The following is a 22,342-nucleotide window of genomic DNA, read 5'->3' as shown; positions in this document are numbered from 1 at the left end:
TTATTGCATGTATTCTTTTTTTAATCTTTTTATTAGGGGCTCATATAACTCTATCACAATCCATACATACATCAATTGTGTAAAGCACATTTGTACATTCATTGCCCTCATCATTCTCAGAACATTTGCTCTACACTTAAGTCCCTGGCATCAGCTCCTCATTTTTCCCTTCCCTTCCTTCCTCCCTCCCTCCCTCCCTCCCTCCCTCCCTCCCTCCCTCCCTCCCTCATTAACCCTTGATAATTTATAAATTATTATTTTGTCATATTGTGCCCTGTCCGACGTCTCTCTTCACCAACTTTTCTTTTGTCCATCCCCCAGGGAGGAGGTAAATGTAGATCCTTGTAATCGGTTCCCCTTTCTAACCCACCCTCCCTCTACCCTCCGAGCATCGCCACTCACACCACTGGTCCTGAAGGGATCATCCATCCTGGATTCCCTGTTTCCAGTTCTTATCTGTACCAGTGTACAACCTCTGCTCTAGCCAGACTTGCAAGGTAGAATTGGCATTATGATAGTGGGGGTAGGGGGGAAGCATTTAGGAAGTAAAGGAAAGTTGTATTTTTCATCGCTGCTATTGCACCCTGACTGGCTCTTCTCTTCCCCAAGATCCTTCTGTAAGGGGATCTCCAGTAGCCTACAAATGAACTTTGGGTCTCCACTCTGCACTTCCACCTTCATTCACTATGGTAAGATTTTTTTGTTCTGATGATGCCTGATACCTTGTCTCTTCGACACCTCGTGATCACACAGGCTGGTGTGCTTCTTCTATGTGGGCTTTGTTGCTTCTAAGCTAGATGACCGCTTGTTTACCTTCAAGCATTTAAGACCCCAGATGCTATATCTTTTGATAGCCAGGCACCATCAGCTTTCTTCACATTTGCTTATTCACCTGCTTTGTATTCAGTGGTTGTGTTAGGAAGGTGAGCATCATAGAATGCCAATTTAATGCAAGAAAATATTCTTGCATTGAGGGAGTACTGAGTGGAGGCCCAATATCCCTCTGCTACCTTAATACTAAACCTATAAATACATGCACATAGATCTATTTCCGCATCCTCATATATAAACATATTTGCATATGTACATGTCTTTATCTAGATCTCTATAAATTCCCTTTGCCTCCCAGCTGTTTCCTCTATTTCCTTTGACTTTCCTCCTGTCCCACTGTCATTCTCAGTCCCAATCAGGGTTTCAGCAATTCCTCTTGGTTACATTACCCTTCATCATGCCCTACCAGGCTTCCCAAACCCTCCTCACCATCAATTTGGATCACTTGTTTTTCCCTTGTCCCTGGGTTTGTTAACACCACTACCTTCCTCCCACCCTCTCCCATGTCCCCCTGGAACTGTCGGTCCCATTGTTTTCTCCTCCAGATTGTTCATCCAGCCTATCTTATTTAGACAGACATGCAGAGATAATAACATGCACAAAAACAAGACAGAGCACAACCAAGCAACATTATACAACAAAACAACAACAACAAATCAATGACAAAAAAAAAACACCAAGAAAGAAGAGTTTGTAGTTAGTTCAAGGGCTGTTTGTTGGCCTTTAGGAGTGTTTTCAGTCCAGTCTGTTGGGGCACCATGCCCTGGCCCCAAAGTCCACCTTCGGCATTCCCTGGGGACCTCGCCGCTCCATTCCCTTGCTGTTCTGTTGCACCATATTTGTGTTTTACCTCCGTGTGGCGGGATCAGGTTGGATGAAATTCCTGCACTGTGTCTCTGGTGTTGTCCCCTGTAGGGTTAGGGTCAGTGGGGAACGTCATGTTTCATAGTGGGGCCGGCCATGTGGTCCTCTCTGTGGACTGGCTGCTCTAATCAGGAACATCGTCCTCAAGGTTTAGTGGGCCAGGATGTGCTCCACATTCTCCTCCTCCCCCTTCATCTGCTTTGGTATGCTCTGATTAGATATGTCCCTCTGGAGGGACTGCAAATTCAACACCATCCTTTGAAATAAATTCTTCTAGGGGGAGGGGCAGGTATCCACTTTGTAGTTGGGATTGGGGCCGGCCCCACAGCATGTATTCTTTTTCTTACTGAGTATATCAAAGCAAGTTTGATATAGCTTATTCTAATTAAAGCAATAGTTTTTCATTTTGAACTTCTAAACACATCTTCTAAATATTTTATTTATTAGATAGTCTATATTATCTTATATGCCTCTTTTATATAATTACATAATATATTAAATACAAATATATATTCTAATATGGATATATTTATAATGCATAATTTATATAAATTATAAACTATATAATTAATAATATATAATATAATTATAATATATAAATATATTATAAATTCCTCAGTCATTAACAAGGAAAACAGCATACTATTGTTTATTTGTTTTGCTTTTTAAAAAGCTAAGCATTCATTTTTAATTAACTCACAGAAAGTGATGCGCTGTACTCAACTTATTCTACAAAGAAAACATCGGCTGGTGCTTCATTTGCTAAATCCGGGTTGTGACCTTGCAGCATAGCTGGCAAACCTTGATTGCTGTTGGCCAGACAAAAGAGGGAGCACATACTGCAATTGGTAAACATGAGAACATGAGAGAAACAAGGAAGAAGCAAATCAGACATAGTAAGTGGCACACAAGCCTGGAAGAAGCTCAGGAGAAAAGATGAACAGTAGGAGGATGACAAATGTCAGCTCTCACCATTGTGTCTCCCAGAGAATTGTAATTTTATTGTTTTATGATTATTTAATTATTGTTCACATCTCTGACTGTATTCAAATTGTATCCCCAGTCATTTACACACCGATCTGTAGCTCAAAACATTTTTAAGTGTGTATTAAAAAATATTTTGTTGTGTGATTCTTCTACCAGCAATGGCATTGGCCTCCTTGGATTACTATTATAAAGCCAGAACCTCAGCCCCCCGCCCCCCCCACCAAAACCACTGTTTCAGACTGTACATGTTTAATATGTGTATTATTTCTATACATTTTAAAGTTTTAAAATAAATTGGTGACATTTTGCATGGTGTCCACTCTCTATATAAGTAAATTTTAAAGAGTTCAGTAAAAATGATATATAATTTTGTACCATGAATTTCCACAAGCAAATACGTTTACAATGGAGCATTAAGTAGCTCTAGGAATTGATATTAAGATGGGAAGTACAATCTTAACAGAGAATAAAGAACAGTATGCACCAAGATAAATAAATAATAGCATTGGAAAGAGTTCTGTTTGAATCAGGTTGTTTGTTGTTGTTTTTTTAATAAGGAGTTTAATAGAAAATATTTAATAAGTTTTCTGTGTACCAGGACACTATTTTGGGTCCTTATAGTAAGTTACTAACTTACTTACTATGGTAGTTACATAATTTGTTCTTAATTTGTGACTTAAGAGTAAAGGGGTATAGTTTAGCTTGGCAATCAGGTTGCAGCTTGATGACTTCATTTGGAAGTGCTAAGGAGGTAAATAGCTTGCTGGAGGTGGGACACAAACACACTCCCTGTGAGACATTCCATATGGAGCTATGCTAGAGGCTTGGTGCTTAAGGAGCCACGTGGAGACCCCTGCCAGTGCTGAGAAACTTCCACTGCCACTGGATCCACAAGACTTTCCACCCACTGGCTTGTGATCTTCCAGCATTCAGCATCATTACCTGTGTTTTGTGAGTCTGAAGAGGGATTCATAGATTGGTATTGAACATATGGGCTAATATCGGACTTAAGGACTTGATTTGGACTGGGGTGGAATGTTTTCTCAATATTCAATTGCTCTCGTATATAAAGCTCTTTCTTATACATATATGCATGTTTATGAATTTGTTCCTCTAGTCTGTCTGGACCAACACATTATGGTACCTTTGGAGTGGGGCACTAGAGAAACAAATCATGAAGATGGAGAGTGGATGCTTGTCTGACCTCTGCCTCACGGTAGCTTTTCTTCTTTGGCTAGCCAGAGGTCAGATACGCCATGCAGCTTACTGGGTTGTTTTCTGGAAGGCATATTGGAAGTTAAAGTTTTTTGTTTGGTTGTAGTCTTTGGTTGTTCCTGTTTGAAATGGAGAAAATGAATATTGCTAATATATATTTTGAGCTCAGGGATAGAAATCACCCCTTCAATTTCTCAGAGACCAGTTTGATTAGTGAAAATGGCCGACAGAAGGTCAAAATAGGAGATAGAAAGCCTGGCTCTGGCTTGATACTGTCAGAGGCCTAATCCCATTCTTTTTATCAATGGAATAATTTAGATAAGGATTAAGATAAGTTAGATAAGAATTGAACCAACAGCTAAAGTTAGTGATGACGAAGTTGAAGAATTCTATCACTTTCTTAACTCTGAAATTGATCAGACAGGTAATCAAGATGCATTGATAATTATTGTCAAGTGGACCAAAACTCGTTGTGATCAAAGAGGAAGGAACAGTGATGGAGTAATACAGCCTTCATGATAGAAACAAAGCTAGAGATTGCAGGACTGAATTTTCAAGACTAATGATTCTTCATTGCAAATAACTTATCAATAACATAAATGGGAACTATACACACAGACTTCACCAAACAAAATGCCCAGGAATCAAAGTGGCATCTGTGGTAAGAAACAATGGAGGAACTCAAATCTGTAGCCAAAATTAGGCCATCGACTAACTGTGGAAGAGGTCATCACTTGCTCCTGTGTGATTCCAAGTTGACATAGAAGGAAAATAAAACTAAAGACTTGAATATTCCCACTTGAATTTAGAAAACATTTCAAGATCAGACTTGACATACTGAAAGATCTGAAGAACTGTAGAAAGGACATTAGGAACCTCTGTCATGAAGAAAAGAATAGACCATTAAAAATATAGAAAGGAAAGCATAAAAGTCGCTGTCAGAAGAGATTCTAAAACTTGCACTTGAACATAGAGTCATTCAAGCACATCGATAAAATGATGAGTACAAGAGCTGAGTAGAAAATGTCAAGGAACAGCTTAGGGTAACCAAATAAAGGATTGTAGTGAAATATACAAAAACTTATAGCTGGGGAGCCAGAGAGGAAGAACACACACAGCATATATCAAGTTGAAATCACCGAAGGAAAAGTCAACCCTTGAGGTGAGATAGTAAAGCATTCCATTAATGAAACAGTAAGTGATGCAGGAAGCATCAAAAGAGATGGACGGCAATCACAGAGTGACTGTACCAAAATGAACTAGTTGACATATAAACATTTCAAATGGTACCATATGATCAAGAATTGGAAGAAGCACACCAGCCTGTGCGATCACGAGGTGCCAAAGGGATCAGGGATAAGGCATCATCAAAACAAAAAAAATCTTAGTGAATGAAGGGGGAAGTGCAGAGTGGAGACCCAAAGCCCATTTGACGGCCACTGGAGATCCCCTAACAGAGGGGTCTAGGGGAGGAGATGGGTCAGTCAGGGTGCGATGTAGCACTGATGAAGAATTCAGCTTTCCCCAGATTCTGGATGCTTCCTCCCCCACAACTACCATGATCCGAATTCTACCTTGCAAGACTGGATAGAGCAGAGGTTGTACGCTGGTGCATAAAGGAGCTAGAGGCACAGGGAATCCAGGGTGGATGATACCTTCAGGACCAGGGGTGTGAGGGGTGATACTGGGAGAGTAGAGGGTGAGTGGGTTGCAAAGGGGGAACCGATTACAAGGATCTACCTGTGACCTCCTCCCTGTGGGACGGACAACAGAGAAGGGAGTGAAGGGAGATGCGGGACAGGGCAAGATATGACAAAATAATAATTTATAAATTATCAAGGGCTCATGAGGGAGAGGGGAGTGGGAAGGAAGGGGGGGAAAAGAGGACCTGTTGCAAAGGGCTTAAGTGGAGAGCAAATGCTTTGAAAATGATTAGAGCAAAGAATGTACAGATGTGCTTTGTACAATTGATGTATGTATATGTATGGATTGTGATAAGAGTTGTATGAGCCCCTAATAAAATGTTTATTAAAAAAAGAATTGGTGGGACTGAGGGAAGAAGTTTACAATGCACTGAAGGTAGTAGCAAAAAACAAGGCTCCTGGCATTAATTTAATAGCAACTGAAAAGTTTCAAAAACTGAAAACATTCTTTCAACTATGCCAAAGAATTTGGAAGACAGTTTCCTCGCCAACTGAGTGCAAGATATCCATATTTGTCAAGAACGAAAAGTGACCTAACAGAATGTGAAAACTAAGGGACAATATCATTGATAGGACAAGCAAGTAATATTTTGCTGAAGATCATCCAACAATGATTACAGCTGTGTAGATTGCAACATTGACAGGGAGCTAACAGAAACTAGGCCAGACTCAGAAGAGGATGTGGAACAAAGGCTATCATTGCCGATGTCAAAAGTATCCTGGCTGAGAGCATCGAATAGTAGTTACTTGTGCTTTCTTGACTATGCAAAGGCATCTGACTATGCTGTCAATAGCCTTGAGGGTAATAGGAATTCCAGAGCAATTGATTGGACTCATGAGGAACCAGTACATGAACCAAGATGCAGGCATTCAAACAGAACAAGGGAAGACAGCATGGTTTACACTCATGGGATGGTGTGTGCCTTTTTACATTTTAATAGGGTTGCACCCTTTTACCATACGTATTCAATCTGTATTATGACCAAATAACACAAGAAGCTGCACTGCATAAAATGCATTCATTATGAGGATTGGAAGAAGGCTTAGTAACAACTTGTAATATGCAGATAACAAAATGCAGCTTGCTGAAAGTCAGGGGACTTGAAGCATTTGCTGCTTAATATCCGGGATTGCAGCCTTCAATATTAATTATAATTCAATGTAAAGAAAATATAAATCCTCACAACTGGACCAATGCCTTGCTTAGGTCCACAATCAATGCTCATGGAAGTAGAAATAAAAATATCAAATGATGCATTGCATTGGGCTAATTACTACAAAAGTGTTGAAGAGCAATGATATCACTCTGAGGACTGAGGTGCACCTGAACCCAGACAATGTATTTTCAATTACCTCATAAGCATGTGAATGTTAGACATGGAGTAACAAAGACCAAGGGGAAATTGAAGCATTTGAGTTATTGTTTGGAGAAGAATACCAAAAGTACATTGCATGATCAGAAGAACAAATGAATATATATTTGAGAAGAAGTGCAACAAGAATGCTTCTTAGCAGCAAGGATGGTAAGAATTCATTTCACATAATATGAACATGATATCAGAAAGATATCACGCTTGGTAAAGTAGACAGGCAGCAAAAAAGAGGAAGCCACTTGACCAGATGGATCGACACAATGGTTGAAAATGGATTTAAGTATAACAACAATTGTTAAGATAGCACGGGACTAGGTGATGTTGTATTCTGTTGTCACTATGAGTCAGAACCGACTTCATGACCTCTAACAACAACAATACACTCCTACATATCCAATTACCTAAAGAAGAAATCACAGGGATAACAGAATATACTTTCAGAAAAATGAGAATAAATGTACAGACAAACCCAAAATTTACAGGCCACTGCTAAAGCAAAACTTAGAAGAAAATCTATAGCTATCTTGAAAAGAGAGAGTCCTAAAACCAATAAGCTAATCTTCTACTTTACGACATTGAATAAAAACAAAGTCAAGCAGAAGAAAGGAAGCAACAATGATTAAACTAGAAATTAATATTATACAATAAAAACAATAAAGAAAAGCTATAAAACTTAAAGAGGGTTATATGAAAAGATCAACAGTTTGACAAATGGTTAGCAACTCTATGGTAGTAGGTTTGGTTTGGATTTCAGCTATAATGGCAAGTAGAAGGGATGACTGAAATTACTAGAATCAGAAATAAAAGTGGGATGTCACTACAATCAAAATGCAAACAAAGAGAAGATAAGGAAAGACTAGTGATGTAGTAGTTATGCACTGGGTGGCTGACTGCAAGGTCAGTAAGTTCCACATCTCCAGGTACTTGCGGTAAGTCTACACTGGTAAAGATGAGTCTTGGGAACCCACAGGCGTAGTTCTACTCTGTCCTATAGAATCACTCTGAGTTGGAATCGCCTTGATGGCAGTGAGTTTGGTTTGGCTTTGCATGTACCAATAAATTAAATAGCTTAGATACAATTAAACATTTTCTAGGGAGATAAATAACTAAAAACTAACTCAAGGAGAAATGGAAAACGGGAATATACCTATAGTATGTAAAGACGTTGACTTAGAAGTTTACATTTCTCAGTATAGAAAAGCACGGGCCCAAAACACTTTCCTAGTGAATTTTTGCCACAGATTTTTAAAAGAATTTATGCTGGGAGAGTGGAGGGTGAGTGGGTTGGAAAGGGGGAACTGATTACAAGGATCCACATGTGACCTCTTCCCTGGGAGAGGGACAGCAGAGAAGGGGGGAAGGGAGACTCCGGATAGGGCAAGATATGACAAAACAACGATGTATAAATTACCAAGGGCATATGAGGGAGGGGGGAAGGGGGAGGGAGGAGGGGAAAAAAAAGAGGACCTGATGCAAGGGCCTTAAGTGGAGAGCAAATGCCTTGAGAATGATTGGGGCAGGGAATGTATGGATGTGCTTTATACAATTGATGTATGTATATGTATGGATTGTGGTAAGAGTTGTATGAGTCCATAATAAAATGTAAAAGAAGAAAAGAGAAAAAAATGATTAGGGCAAAGACTGTACAGATGTGCTTTATACAATTGATGTATGTATATATATGAACTGTGAAAAGAATTGTATGAGCCCCAATAAATTGTTAAAATTAAAAAAAAAAGAATTGGAAAAAAAATAATAAATAAAAATTGTAAAAAACTAAAAAAAAAAAAAGAATTTAGATGAATGCTTTACAAACTCCATCAAAAAGAGCAGATGGCGAGGTAACATTTCCTAAGTCATTATATGAAACTGTGTTACTCTGAGATAGGAAAGAAGAGAGGGACGAGGGACTACAGACCAACATCATTTATGAAGACGAATGTGAAAATTCTCAGCAAAATATTAGCAAACTGAATCCAGCTTTACACGGAAAGTTTATACCTCAAGACTAAATGGGATTTCTCCCAGGAATGTGAGTAACACTGGTTGAAAATCCAAAATCAAATTCTTGAGATGCACCACAAAAAGAATAAAAATCCTGGTTTGGGTTTTTAACTTTGCAAATGCAGGAAAAACGTTCCATTTAACAAAACCCAACATATTTTTATATAAATACACTCAACAGAATGAAAGTTGATGTGAATTTTCTCAACCTCAAAAAAGTCGTTTACCCTCCTAAAGGCCAACAAACAGGTCTTGAACTAACTACAAGCTTTTCTTTCCTGTTATGTTTTGGTTTTTTGTCATTGGTTTGTTGTTGTTTTGCTGTATATTGTTGCTTGGTTTTGCTCTGTCTTGTTTTTGTTCATGTTATTATTTCCGCAGGTCTGTCTAAATAAGATAAGCTGGATGAACAATCTTGAGGAGAAAACAACAGAACCCACAGTTCCGGGCAACACGGGAGAAGGGGAGGTGGGGACAAGGTAGTGCTGTTAACAAACCCAGGGACAAGGGCACACAAGTGATTCAAATTGGTGGTGAGGAGGGTGTGGGAGGCTTGGTAGGGCATGATGAAGGGTAATGTAACCAAGAGAAATTGCTGAAATGCTGATTGGGACTGAGAATGATAGTGGGACAGGAGGAAAGTCAAAGGAAATAGAGGAAACAGCTGGAAGGCAAAGGGCATTTATAGAGGTCTAGATAAAGACATGTGCATATGCAAATATGTTTAAATATGTGGATGGGGAAATATAGCTATGTTCATATATTTATAGGTTTAGTATTAAGGAAGCAAAAGGACATTGGGCCTGCACTCAAGTACTCCCTCATTGCAAGAATACTTTGTTCTATTAAATTGGCATTCTAATATGCTCACTGTTCCAACGCAATCACTGAAGACAAAGCAGGTGCATAAGCAAATGTGGTGAAGAAAGCTGATGGTGTCCCTCTATCAAAAGATATAGTGTCTGAGGTCTTAAAGGTTTGAAGTTAAATAAGCGGCCATCTAGCTCAGAATCAACAAAGCCCATGTGGAAAAAGCACACCAGCCTGCGAGATTAGAAGGTGATGAAGGGATCAGTTGTCAGGCATCAAAGAACAAAAATCATATCATTTTTTGCTCACCTCCCTGATACCATCGCTGAAGACAAATGGGTGCATAAGCAAATGCGGCGAAGAAAGCTGATGGTGCCCGGCTATCAAAAGATAGCATCTGGGGTCTTAAAGGCTTGAAGGTAAACAAGCGGTCATCTAGCTTATAAGCAACAAAGCCCACATGGAAGAAGCACACCAGCCTGTGTGATCACGAGGTGTCAAAGGGACCAGGTATCAGGCATCAACAGAACAAAAAATCATATCATTTGGGATGAGAGGGGGAGTGCGGAGTGTAGAACCAAAGTCCATTTGTAGGCCACTGAACATCCCCTTACAAAAGAGTCTCAGGGAGGAGATGAGCCAGTCAGCGTGTGATGTAGCAATGATCAAACATCATTTTCCTCTTGTTCTTAACTGTTTCCTCCCCACCCACTATAATGATTCCAATTCTACCTTACAAATCTGGCTAGACCAGAGGATGTACACTGGTACAGACAGGAACTGGAAACACAGGGAATCCAGGGCAGATGATCCCTTCAGGACCAGTGGTGTAAGTGGCGATAATGGAAGGGTGGAGGGAGGGTGAGTTGGAAAAGGGTAACCGATTATAAGGATCTACATGTGACCTCCTCCCTGAGGGGTGGACACTTTCACCTCTGGTTCTGAAGGGGTCATCTGTCCTGGATTCCCTGTGTTTCTAGTTGCTCTCTGTACCAATGTACATCCTCTGACCTAGCCAGTTTTGTAAGGTAGAATTGGGATCATGATATTGGGAGGGCAGGAAGCATTTAAGAACTGGAGGATTTTATGTGTTTCATCATTGCTACCCTGCACCCTGACTGGCTCATTTCCTCCCCAAAACCCTTCAATAAGGGGGTGTCCAGGGCCATACTGATGGGCTTTAAGTCTCCATTCTGCCCTCACCCACATTTACAATGATGTGATTATTTTCCTTTGATGCTTGGTACCTGATCCCTTCGGAAGCTCGTGATCACACAGGTTGATGTGCTTTTTCCATGTGGACTTTGTTTTGTTGCTTCTGAGCTAGATGGCCGCATGTTCATTGTCAAGCCTTTAAGAGCCCATATGCTATATCTTTTGATAGCAGGCGCCATAAGCGTTCTTCACCACATTTGCTTATGCACACATTTGTCTTCAGTGATTGTATCAGGAAGGTGGGCACCCACTGATATGATTTTTAGTTCTTTGATGTCTGATAATGGGTCCCTTCTACACCTTGTGGTCAGACAGGCTGGTGTGCTTCTTCCATGTGGGCTTTGTTGCTCCTGAGCTAGATGGCTGCTTGCTTATTTTCAAGCCTTTATGATCCCAGATGCTATATTTTTGATAGCCAGGCACCATCGCCATTCTTCACAATTGCTTATGCATGTGTTTCCAATAATGGGAAGTCAGTATAGTTTCTGTTGGAAATCAAGGATCATAAAAGTGTCTGCTTTTAACACTTCTATTCAACAGTATAGTGTAGGTTCTAACCAGGGCATTTAGTTAAGAAATGTAAATAAAATCTATCCAGAATAGAAAAAAATAAGCTAAAAAATAAAACTACATCTACTGCAAATGATCAGAACTTTTAAATAGAAAATTCTGAAGGCTACACTAAAAATCTATTTGAACTCTTGAATAAGATTTCAGATTATAAACATAGAAAATTCCATTAGATTTTATTCATTAATAGAAAGCAATTCAAAATAGAAATTAAGAAAATAATTACATATAGAATAACATAAAATACTCATGGATATCCTTAACAAAATAAATTTAACACAAATACTTTTATGACTATAAAATATTGAAGCAAGAGATTAAGGAAACCTAAACAACTGGAATCCTCATGTCCATGAATCAAATAAAGTAAATATTTTTAAAATGGCAATGGTATCCCAATTGATTGGCTCATTTGTAACAGCCTCTATCAAGCTCCTAATTGACTTTATTGACGAAACTAAAAGTAACTCGTAATATTCAATTGAAAATTCAACAAGCTCAAGAAATAAATTCAAGAAATAAAACAATTCTTCAAAAGAAAAATCAAGTTGAAAGACACACTTCCTAAGTGAATTGTGCTATGAAGCTATTGTTGTAAGATTTTGTCAATAGGGTAATTCTGAGAATTAGTAAATTAACTTTATGTTTACAATCAATTGATCAATATGGTACTTAGAAAATTCAGTGACAAAGGAAGACCCTTTACAGCAAATAGGGCTGAGACAACTAGTTATTAATCTCTAAATGAATGAATCTGAATTCTTCCTTATACATGAAAATATTATTAAATAACTCAAAATAACAATTAAAATTTATTTTACTTATCATCAACCTTCAATATGCAGATGACTCAACCTTGCTTGTTGAAAGGGAAGGGGACTTGAAGTACTGCCTTTGAAGATCAAGGATTGCAGGAGTCCATATGGATTACAACTCAGTTGAAAGAAAACCCAAACCTTCACAACTGGATTAATAGGTAAAAGTAGATAAAAAACGAAGTTGTCAAGGATTTCATTTTCCTTGGACCCACAATCATTGCTCACCAAAGAGTCAGTCAAGATATCAAACGAAGCATTCCATTGGTAAACCTTGTGCACAAAATCTCTTTAACGTGTTGAAGTGCAATGGTGTCATCATGACGACTAATGTGCGCCTGACTAAAGCCATGGTATTTTCAATTGTTTCATATGCATAAAGTACTAGGTAGCAACGTGTATAAGACATTAGACTACTCCACAAAAAGTCAGCAGTTCTAATACTCCCTCAGCTACTCCTCAGGAGAGAAATGTGAAAGTGACTTTCTGTTTCTATAAAGAGTCACATTCATGGAAAGTCAAATGAGCTACTCTGAACTTAATGGCAGTGCGTTGCGTGGTGGTTGTGGTTTTATTTTCATATGCTTGTGAAAGTTGAATATTGAATAAGGAAGACTGAAGATGAATAAATACATTTAAATCATGGTGCTGGGCAAGAATGTTGAAAATACCATGGAGTGTAAAAAACCAACAAATCTCTCCTGGAAGAAGTGTAACCAGAATGCTCACTAGAAGCAAGAGTGGCTTTGGACATATTATCAGGAAATACTAGTCCCTGGAAAAAGACACCTTTGGAAAAGTGGAAGAGCTGTGAAAAAGAGGACAACCCTCAACAAGATGGGTTGACGCAGGGGCTGCCACAATGGGCTGGAACACAGCAATAATTGCGAGAAACGTTTCCTTTGGCTGCACACAGGGCACCTGTGAGCTGGAGCCAACTAAATGCCACCTAACAGCAACAATGAGGAAATGGGAGATAAATGCCCAGAGACAAAGACAATTGCATAATGTGTGCTAAATTATAAAATCATCAAATAGGTACAGTTTGAACATGTCTGGGAATCCTGCTCCCAATGCAACATTAAAACAATTTTGAGCAAACTGACCAATACTATTTCGTATGTATACATATGTTTATTAGGATAATATAAGATAAACATTTTTAAAAGATGTTAAGATATTTCTCTCTTTGAAAACGGAAGCCTTGTACGTGAATCTTATTTCAAAGAACCTGTATTCTTCACCCTATGTTCATAGAAGACTCCAGTTGTATCAGTAGAGTTTACTCAGATCAGTCAACAGGTGCATGGCCAATTTTGGACAAATGCTGTTAAGGTATTTTAAATAGTTTCAGATTTGGCAATGAGATTTAAACAAATTGTATCAAAAGCCTTTGAGAATTGCACTTAATTAGGCAATATTAATATATCAACAGTTTTACCAAGTGGTTAGTTAATTAGTCTCATTTCACATTCATGAGAAGCATACCCATAAAGATACAATAAACATTATTTTTAAATAATCAGAATTTGTTCTCCATCAAGGCCACATATTAATCCATCTCCTAAATGTTAACATTTTTGGACGATAGTTTCATATGATATCAAACACTGAGTTTACTCTTTTGTCCTAGTAAAATTCCAAGTACAAACATTAATCACATTGGAGCTTATTTAGCATAACTATTAAGAACTGACAATAATCCAGGGTTTTACCTTGATTTTTCAAGAGCATCGCTATTTTAATTTGCATCATCAGTAATAGAATTTTTCCCTTCCACACAGAAGACCCAGGTTGAGAGTCTGTCTCTCAGTGGAGGGTTGCATGTTAACACAATACTGCAAGATATCAATGGTACTTCCAGACTCTCACAATCAAGGAAGAAAGGCCTGATAATCTATTTCCAAAATCAGCCAATATAAAAGCCCTGTGTATCACAACAGCTCATCCTGCTGTGCAAGGGATCTCTGTGAGCTAAGGGATAACTCGACAGCAGCTAACAATTGTGATGTAGAAATAACCAGGAGCCACGCTCATAAAACCATGGTCCTCTAAAAGTCAAAATGGTCTTAAATAAATGTTTGTGAATGAAAATTCCAAAATATCACGTCAAGAAAATATGTATAGCCAATATCAACAACCCTGGTAATGCAGTATAAAAGATACAAAGCAGTATTAGAATTTAGAGGTCTTGTTACTTAGTCTCAATTGTACTAGTTCTAGGACCAGGGTAATATCATAAATTATTTGCACCTTGGTTTTCTCATTTGTAAAATGAGAAACTTACATAATTGAACCCTGTCCTCCTAGTTCATTATGTCCTAACATCCAAATTTATCTCAGTTACATATTGTTTTTGGCTTTTTTCTCTTTCAATGTTGCAATCAGGTACTTCAGTCATTGAATAGTCAATTGAACAAATCCTAGCAAACATCTGCATCTGATTTTCAGAACATGTAAAGGTGAAATCTATATTTCTAAAGTATATTTCCATTTTTAAATATGGGTTATGTATATAATGTTTAGAGTTTATGTATACTGGACATATCTAGGTGAATCTTGGGATGGAGATCAAGCTATCACCAACCAAGCTAGACACTAACAGTTTGCTAACACAAGAATCTGATCAAAAGATTTTCAGCCTCAAAATTTGATGGATTTTTTTTCTGATTTCATGGCCATTTCTCTTCATATAAATTTGACTTACTCTTCATATGAAAATTCATATACTTTAGGAGTGTTTTCTGATGAAGTGCCACACTCTGGTCCCCAAAGTCATAAAGGTCAACAAACAGATTAGAGCAGCGGTTCTCAACCTGTGGGTCAGAAAACACATATTTCTGATGGGCTTAGGAACCGAGACACCGCTTCTCTATCTGTCTCCAGGGGGGTCCACTCATATGCGGCTGCGCCCACATATCAATACCTGGTGTGAAGACTCTTATCCATGCTACACCATACTTTGAGACAAAATTTCATTTATTTGTAATTAGAAATAAATATTTCACAATATATAATTACATATTTTTTGTGTTTAATCACTATGCTTTAATTATGTTCAATTTGTAACAATAAAAATACATCCTGTATATCAGATATTTACATTACGATTCATAACAGCAGCAAAATTACAGTTATGAAGTAGCAATGAAAATAATTTTATGGTTGGGTCACCACAATATGAGGAACTCTATTGAAGGATTGTGGCATTAGAAAAGTTGAGAACCACTGTACTAGAGAAACAAATCCAAAAAAACTCGTATGTGTATAAGAAAGAGTTTTATATAAAGGGTAATTGGACATTATGAAATCAACCAAGCCCAGTTCACATTAAGTCCATAAGTCCAGTATTAGCCCATATATCTGATGCCAATCTATAAAGTCCTCTTCTGACTCATGAAACACATGTAATGATACTGAATGCCGGGCGATCACAGGCCAGTGGGTAGAAAGTCTTTGGATCCAGTGGCAGTGTAAACATCTCCACAATGGCAGGGGTCTCATGTGGATCCTTCAGTACCCAGGGCTGCCTCAGGTTTGGTCCATGTGGCTTCTCCTCAGAGGTCTGGTTGCATCAGGGGAGGTCCATGTGGATTCTCCAGCTCAGGGCACTAGCTAGTTCCATGAGTCATTTCAGCTGCAGTGTCTCCCAGGGAGTCCGCAGAGAGAGAGGGTGCCTGCCACCTCCAAGGAGGAAAAAATGCCAGAGTTCCCAGAATTCTTAGGAGAAGGCCATGCCCATAGAGGTCTCATTGGCTGTGACCTGATTGACAGATGAGACCCCACCCCTACACTCTTAATCTTCTCAAATCCCAAATTGACACCAGATTGTACTGAGTATGTTGTGGGGGTTTTTTTTGTGTGTTTTTTACATGTGTTTTAAATTACTGTTAGAGAGTTTACTGAATCTTAATAATTTTTCTCATTTTGATGAAAAATTTACTAATTTTCTTTGAAGTTACTCTATTATTTTGTTAATTTCTTTGTAAACTCAAATTAATCTGTTCTGTCATGAAATCAGTTTGAACTCCCCTACATTGGAAAGTTCTGTAAATACATTCTTTATCCACTTTATTTTGTAATTGTCTTTGTTTACAAATCAATATCTTTACTTCCCTATTATCCGTTCTGCAGGGTTTTAAAATATTTTTTACTTTGAACACTTCTGTATTTGAGTTGACTTTGGGCTGGGAGCATCATGTGGGATAATCTCAAAGTGTTGTCTGCCATGGTTTGTTCTCCATACGGAAAACCCCCTTTAACATTTTCTTTTCTTTTGCTACATTGTACATGTCCTCCATTGATGTCTTGCCTACATGGCTTCATCCTAGAAATTAGAGCTTACTTTTACTAGATCTCCTTTGTCTTGCCCCCACCCCACCAATATTCTTTCAAGATTCTTTCCTTTAGTTTTGAAATTTTGATTGTGATATTATGGCTATTTTCTTTTGAGGTGATTCCTTTGCTCAACTTATTGAATGCCTATCTTTCATAATATTACCATGAATGTTCTCATGAACAAGGTTTTTACAAAATAAATAATTTTATTGGGGGCCCTTACAGCTCTTATCACAATCCATCCACCCATCCATCCATTGTGCCAAGCACATTGGTACATATGTTGCCATCATCATTTCCAAAACATTTTCCTTCTATGTGAGCCCTTGGTATCGGCTGTTCTTTTTTCCCTTCGCTTCTCCACCTTCTGACCTTCATGAATCCTTGATAACTTATAAATTATTCTTATTTTCATATTTTATACCATCTGCTGTCTCGCTTCACCCACGTTTATGTTGTTCATCCCCCTTGTGGGGGGTGGGGTGTTTTAAGTCTATCATTGCGATCAGTTCCTCCTTTCATCCCCTTCTCCCCTCACCTTACCCTTACGCTCATGGCATTACTACTCTCATGAGGTGTTTATCGGTCCTGGATTCTGTGTGTTGACAGCTCTTATCTATACCCGTGTACATGCTCTGGTCTAGCCATTTTCTTTCTTTCTTTCTCTCTCTCTTTCTTTCTTTCTGTTTTTGCCTGTTCTAATTTTTGAATTCAGACCATGCAAAAGTTGTCTCTCTTCATGGGTTGCATATAAGTCTTAGTCTTTCATCATTTCTTTTTGCTTTTGTTCTTCTCTTTTTCTGATTATTCCTGTAACAGATTAGTATTCATAGTTATGCCTTTAGTCTCCCTAACTTCACCTTCCAGTGGTTCAATTATACACTTTTGAACTTTCAGTGCATTTTTTTGTTTCCTAAATTTTAGCCGTAATATATGGAAACTTCTATTTGCTCTCTGTATGTTTTGAATTTTCCATTTATTTTATCAGTCATGCTGTCTTGTCTATCCTGCTGGTTTTGTCTTCTTGTAGTGTCTTCTGGAATTCTCCCAAATCATGTTCTGTGTTTGATTCTTCTTGATACTTTCAAATTTGGTGGTGAGATAGAGAATGGGATTGTGGGCACAGTTCTCTGTTCACTGTTTGCATAGCACAATATACAGTGGTTTTCTCAGGTGTTGACCAAGAGAAGATGGTGGCCCCTGTGCAGTACGTGGGTTTCAAGAAGTATAGATATAGTTTGTCTGGCCTTCATTAACAGTGCCCACTAGGGGCACAAGAAAGAAATGAAGAATAAAAAAGTAGCAATCACAAATAAAGAAAATAAAACAAGTTGGTAAATAACCAAATAGCAGCAAAAAAAGAAATTGGTAAATAAAATTTTTTAAAGGAAAGAAAAGATAAAGCAAGGGAAGAGTGAAAGAAAAGAGAAAAATGGGGGGTGGGAGAAGTCATGAATTAGGGAAGGGTAAGAAAGAAAGAATAAAGAGAATATACAATAATGCAAATAATAATTAAGAGAAAAGAGAGTGAAGGGAAGGAGAAGAAAAAAGAGAAGTGGAAAAGCAAAGAAAAAAAGGTAAAGGGAGAGCAAAGAAGGAAGGAAAGGAAAACAATGGAGGGCACTAAAATATACCTAAAAGGAAGTGCACCTGGAGCCCCAGAATGTGCGCACAGGAGTACACCATGGAGGGCAGGGCTCCCGCAGGCCAGTGCCCTCTGTTGGCCAACGAGTTTACAGGGTTGACAGGATAGAACACCTGGCTCCTAGATGGAGTTCCTGCTGGCCTTGAAGTTGTCTGGGGACAGCATGCCTGATCCAGAAGATGTTTGTGCCTTGGAGTTAGGGTGCCTATTATCAGAGGAAGTTCTGGTGACAGTCGGGGGCAAGTAGCCTGGTTGTGGATGGTGCTCCTGCTTTTTCAGAGTGGCTACGGATAGGTTCTCAGTTTGGCATGGCACATTCTCCAATCCAAGTAGGAGAAGCATTCGTGCCTCCAGAAGCAAGAATAGCAAGTGTCACCTAATCCATAACAGTGTGCGTCCAATCTCAGTCAAACAGAGGCTCTTTGAGGGGATGGTGTCATTAGCCACTGAGTCGGGGAAGGCAGGGGCTGTTCATGCTTCTGGTCTCCAGAGGGTGTGAAACAAAGGAAGGATCATACCTTTCTGGTTGCCAGCCACTAGATGCCAGCCACTGCTTGTGTTATATTGGGTGCAAGGAGTATCAGAGCATGTTACCAATCATAGACTGAATTGCAAAAGTTCACAATGGCTGTAGTGTATCAGCCAGTTGAATAGGGACCCACTTCGTTTGTCTCCTCTGGCTCTTGTTCAGCGTCTTTTCCTAATCTGTATTCAATGTACTTTTCCCTCCTTCTCTGGGAAGCTCAGGGTCCCAGGATGATCATGTAGAGCTGTTTCATTTGGTCTCCCTGTCTTCACTGTAGACAATCTGGATTATCTGTCATCCTATAGAAAGTCTCATCCTCATGTCTTCCTATCTAACCTTTTCCAGTGGACAATTGGGCAATTATGTGATGAATTTACTGTGTGCATAAAACTAATCTGAATAACTAGGAACTATAGAATACTTTCCCATAAGCTCAGGAACGGGTTGCTTATTTAATTGCTTTATTTGCATTATGAGCTTTCATTTTATTTTGTTGTATTTTTTCCAAAAATTTAAAAACATACATTTATTAATACTAAAAAATGCTCTTGGTGTCATGGAATGAATCAGTGGATCTTATTTATTAGGTACATGAGGGCAGGTTAATCTTCTGCAGATAACTGAATAACTCAAGGCAAGAAAGCATTAAGGAATAGTTTACATTATTTAGGCACACACTATTCTTATTAATTTTGTTTACTACTTGCATCCTTTTACAACCTCTCATCTTTCCCATTAATTTTTCACTTTATGTTTGGCTTTTCCTGGTATCTTAGCAGTGCAGTCAGCTTAATTGGAATCTTCAGCTGTGATCAATATTATCAAAATACGCAGCACAGATTGTCCATAATGAAAATCTCCTTTCTGGGAAAAGCTTAGAAAACAAACTACTTGCATGTTGTCTATTAATACATATGTTCCTCACGCCACATAATCAAGGTTAAGTAGTGACAATCTGTGAGCTTTTGCTTTAGTCTAAATTATCCCAAAGAAATTGTCTGTGAACACTTCCCTAACCTTAAAGGCAGTGAACTTAAGAACTGAAATTCTGGCCATTCTTCTCATTGAGATTCAGGTCTCTAAAATGTACTAAGAAGCAACCTTGAGAGTCGAGTGCTTGGCATCCTCTAGCCACTCTGTGAAATCCTTGCAGAGGGCTGTGGCTGGGCCTGTCTGTCTTGTTAAAACTGCACTGAATAGCAGATAGAGAAGTCTTGCTGCAGAAGGTCTTGGTCATTTACATCACTGATACCTAAACAAAAGTGTTTTCTGCAGTAGCAATATCAGAAACCTTAGATTCCCTTTAGAGTTGAAATTTTTTCCACATCATCAACTCATATACTTCATTTTCCAGATGTTTCATGGACTTGTTTACTCTAACTGCACACATGCTAACTTTAACATGCCATCCAGAAATATCCTGACTTTGAAGTCTTTAGCTCTCCTGAGTACAGGTTGGTTCCTTTTGCACTAATCCCAATCCCTCTGTCACACCTGTTGAGAAAGATGAGGCTGCCTGCTCCCATAAAGATTTATAGCCTTAGAAGTCATGTGTAGGGTCATTTTGATTCAGAATTAACTTGATGGTAATGGGTGTGCATTTGGGGTTACAACTGTTAAGCAGAACAAATCTGCTAGAGTTGAGACTTTTTAAGACTCTCTTCTCAGTCTCTTTGTCGTGGGGGAAGCAGGAGAGAGAGAGTGGAGACATTTCTCTTCTGAGGTTTTAAGATGGTGTCACCTTAGAGTTTCTTCATGGCTATCATCTATAAAATCTGCTACTATTTTGCACTCTAAATAAAAGTGTAAAATCAAGAAGGTCTATATCATGCATCCAGGGGAATTACGGTGCTCTATTAAGATTAAGAAGAGAAAATGAATGGCGTGCAGTTCTATGTGACATACATGGATTCCTTGTTCATCGGGAGGTGGAATCAGCCCCATAGCAATAAATTGGTATATTGTGGAACTTATAAATCTTAGTTTACACTGGGAATATTGGCACTAGAATTTATTGAATAAGAACCATAAGCTATATAAATATAGAAATAGATATATTACAAATGATGGCACAGGGTTTAAGAATTACACGGGAAAATGAGAACATTAAATAAATGCTAATAGTAATCTGTAGTCATGCATCATATTCCAGATAGCATCTGCTCAGTAATAAATACTAAGCCACATGATGAGTGTCTTATGTGTAGTATGTATTACATTTAAATAGATGCTGCCCAAGAACAAGAGCAACTTTACCAAGAGAAGGAAGATGGCCTGGAAAATACAGATTTAATCTATAAGGAATATTGATAATGGTGGAAAGCAGTGAGATATGGAAGGACCAACCGTGTTTTTTCAGTACCAGGAGTTTCTTTCTACAGGAACATGAAACAAAACCCCTAAGATAGGTACAAGATAAAACTAAATCCTGGGAGAGCCACCTGTGGAGTATGGGCATTGTTCTTTGTACCAAAACAAAACAAAAAACTATTTTGGTTTTCTCCACATTGGAGAGTTGGTCCGCTTTTGGATAAATGCCACCCTCCAAGAAGCACTCAAGTTTCTTGGGTCAGTCACGGTGGGGAACTCTGGAGTCAGGCGGGCGGGGAAAGATTGAAGAAATGGGAAAGGCTAAGTATTTCTGTCAAGGTCAAATGCAGTTGAAAACACTGGAGGTGTGTACTAAGACATTTCGAGCGCAAACCACCTTAGAACAAAAAACATGGGTACACTTGGAGCTCAATATCCTGCCTATTTCCTTTTTCTACTTGCCCCAAAGGCAAGACTTGGTTGTGAAATTGTCCTTAGGCTAATCTGACTGAACCCATCCAGGGGCTAGGTCACAAGCCCATTGCTTAAAGACTGAGCCCATCTCTCTCCACTTTGCCTCCGTATCTGACTTCACCGCACACCCAGACGAAAAGAGCTCCCAGAAAGGCGCCTGGGGGCGGGCGGAAGGCCTGAGGAAATGAGGGCTAAAGTCCCTTCACTTCGGGTGTTTTCAGAAAGGTGGTTCTTCACGTCATTTCCAGATTTCAGCACAGACCATCTCCAAGGTCCCACTGAGATTAAAGAGCCAGGACGATTTCGCTCGCCGCGGTTCGCCTCGGGAGGGGCGGAGGAAGGCGGGGGGAAGTGAGATGATCCGGAGGAGAGGGGGCACTGAAGAAAGAGACGGAGGCAAGCACCGAGAAGTGGCAGCCCAGGGTGCCCGCCCCCCGCCTTACCACCCGACCGGACGTCGCGCCCGGGCGCACGGCGCGCAGCCATCTCCGCGGCCCGAGCGCAGTGGAGACGCGCCGCTCGCTGTCGGCGGGCCGCGGCCGGTGCCCCGCATGGCAGCCCAGCCCGCCCGCTGCCCTCCGCCGGGGCCCTTCGCCCGCTGCGGCCAGAGGCAGCGCCGCGCCCCGGTGAGTACGCGCAGAGGGCGCCGCGAGCGCCGCCCG

This window comes from Tenrec ecaudatus, chromosome 2 (genome assembly GCF_050624435.1).
Source record: "Tenrec ecaudatus isolate mTenEca1 chromosome 2, mTenEca1.hap1, whole genome shotgun sequence".
NCBI lineage: Eukaryota > Metazoa > Chordata > Mammalia > Afrosoricida > Tenrecidae > Tenrec > Tenrec ecaudatus.
Note: the sequence above shows the minus strand (reverse complement) of the source record.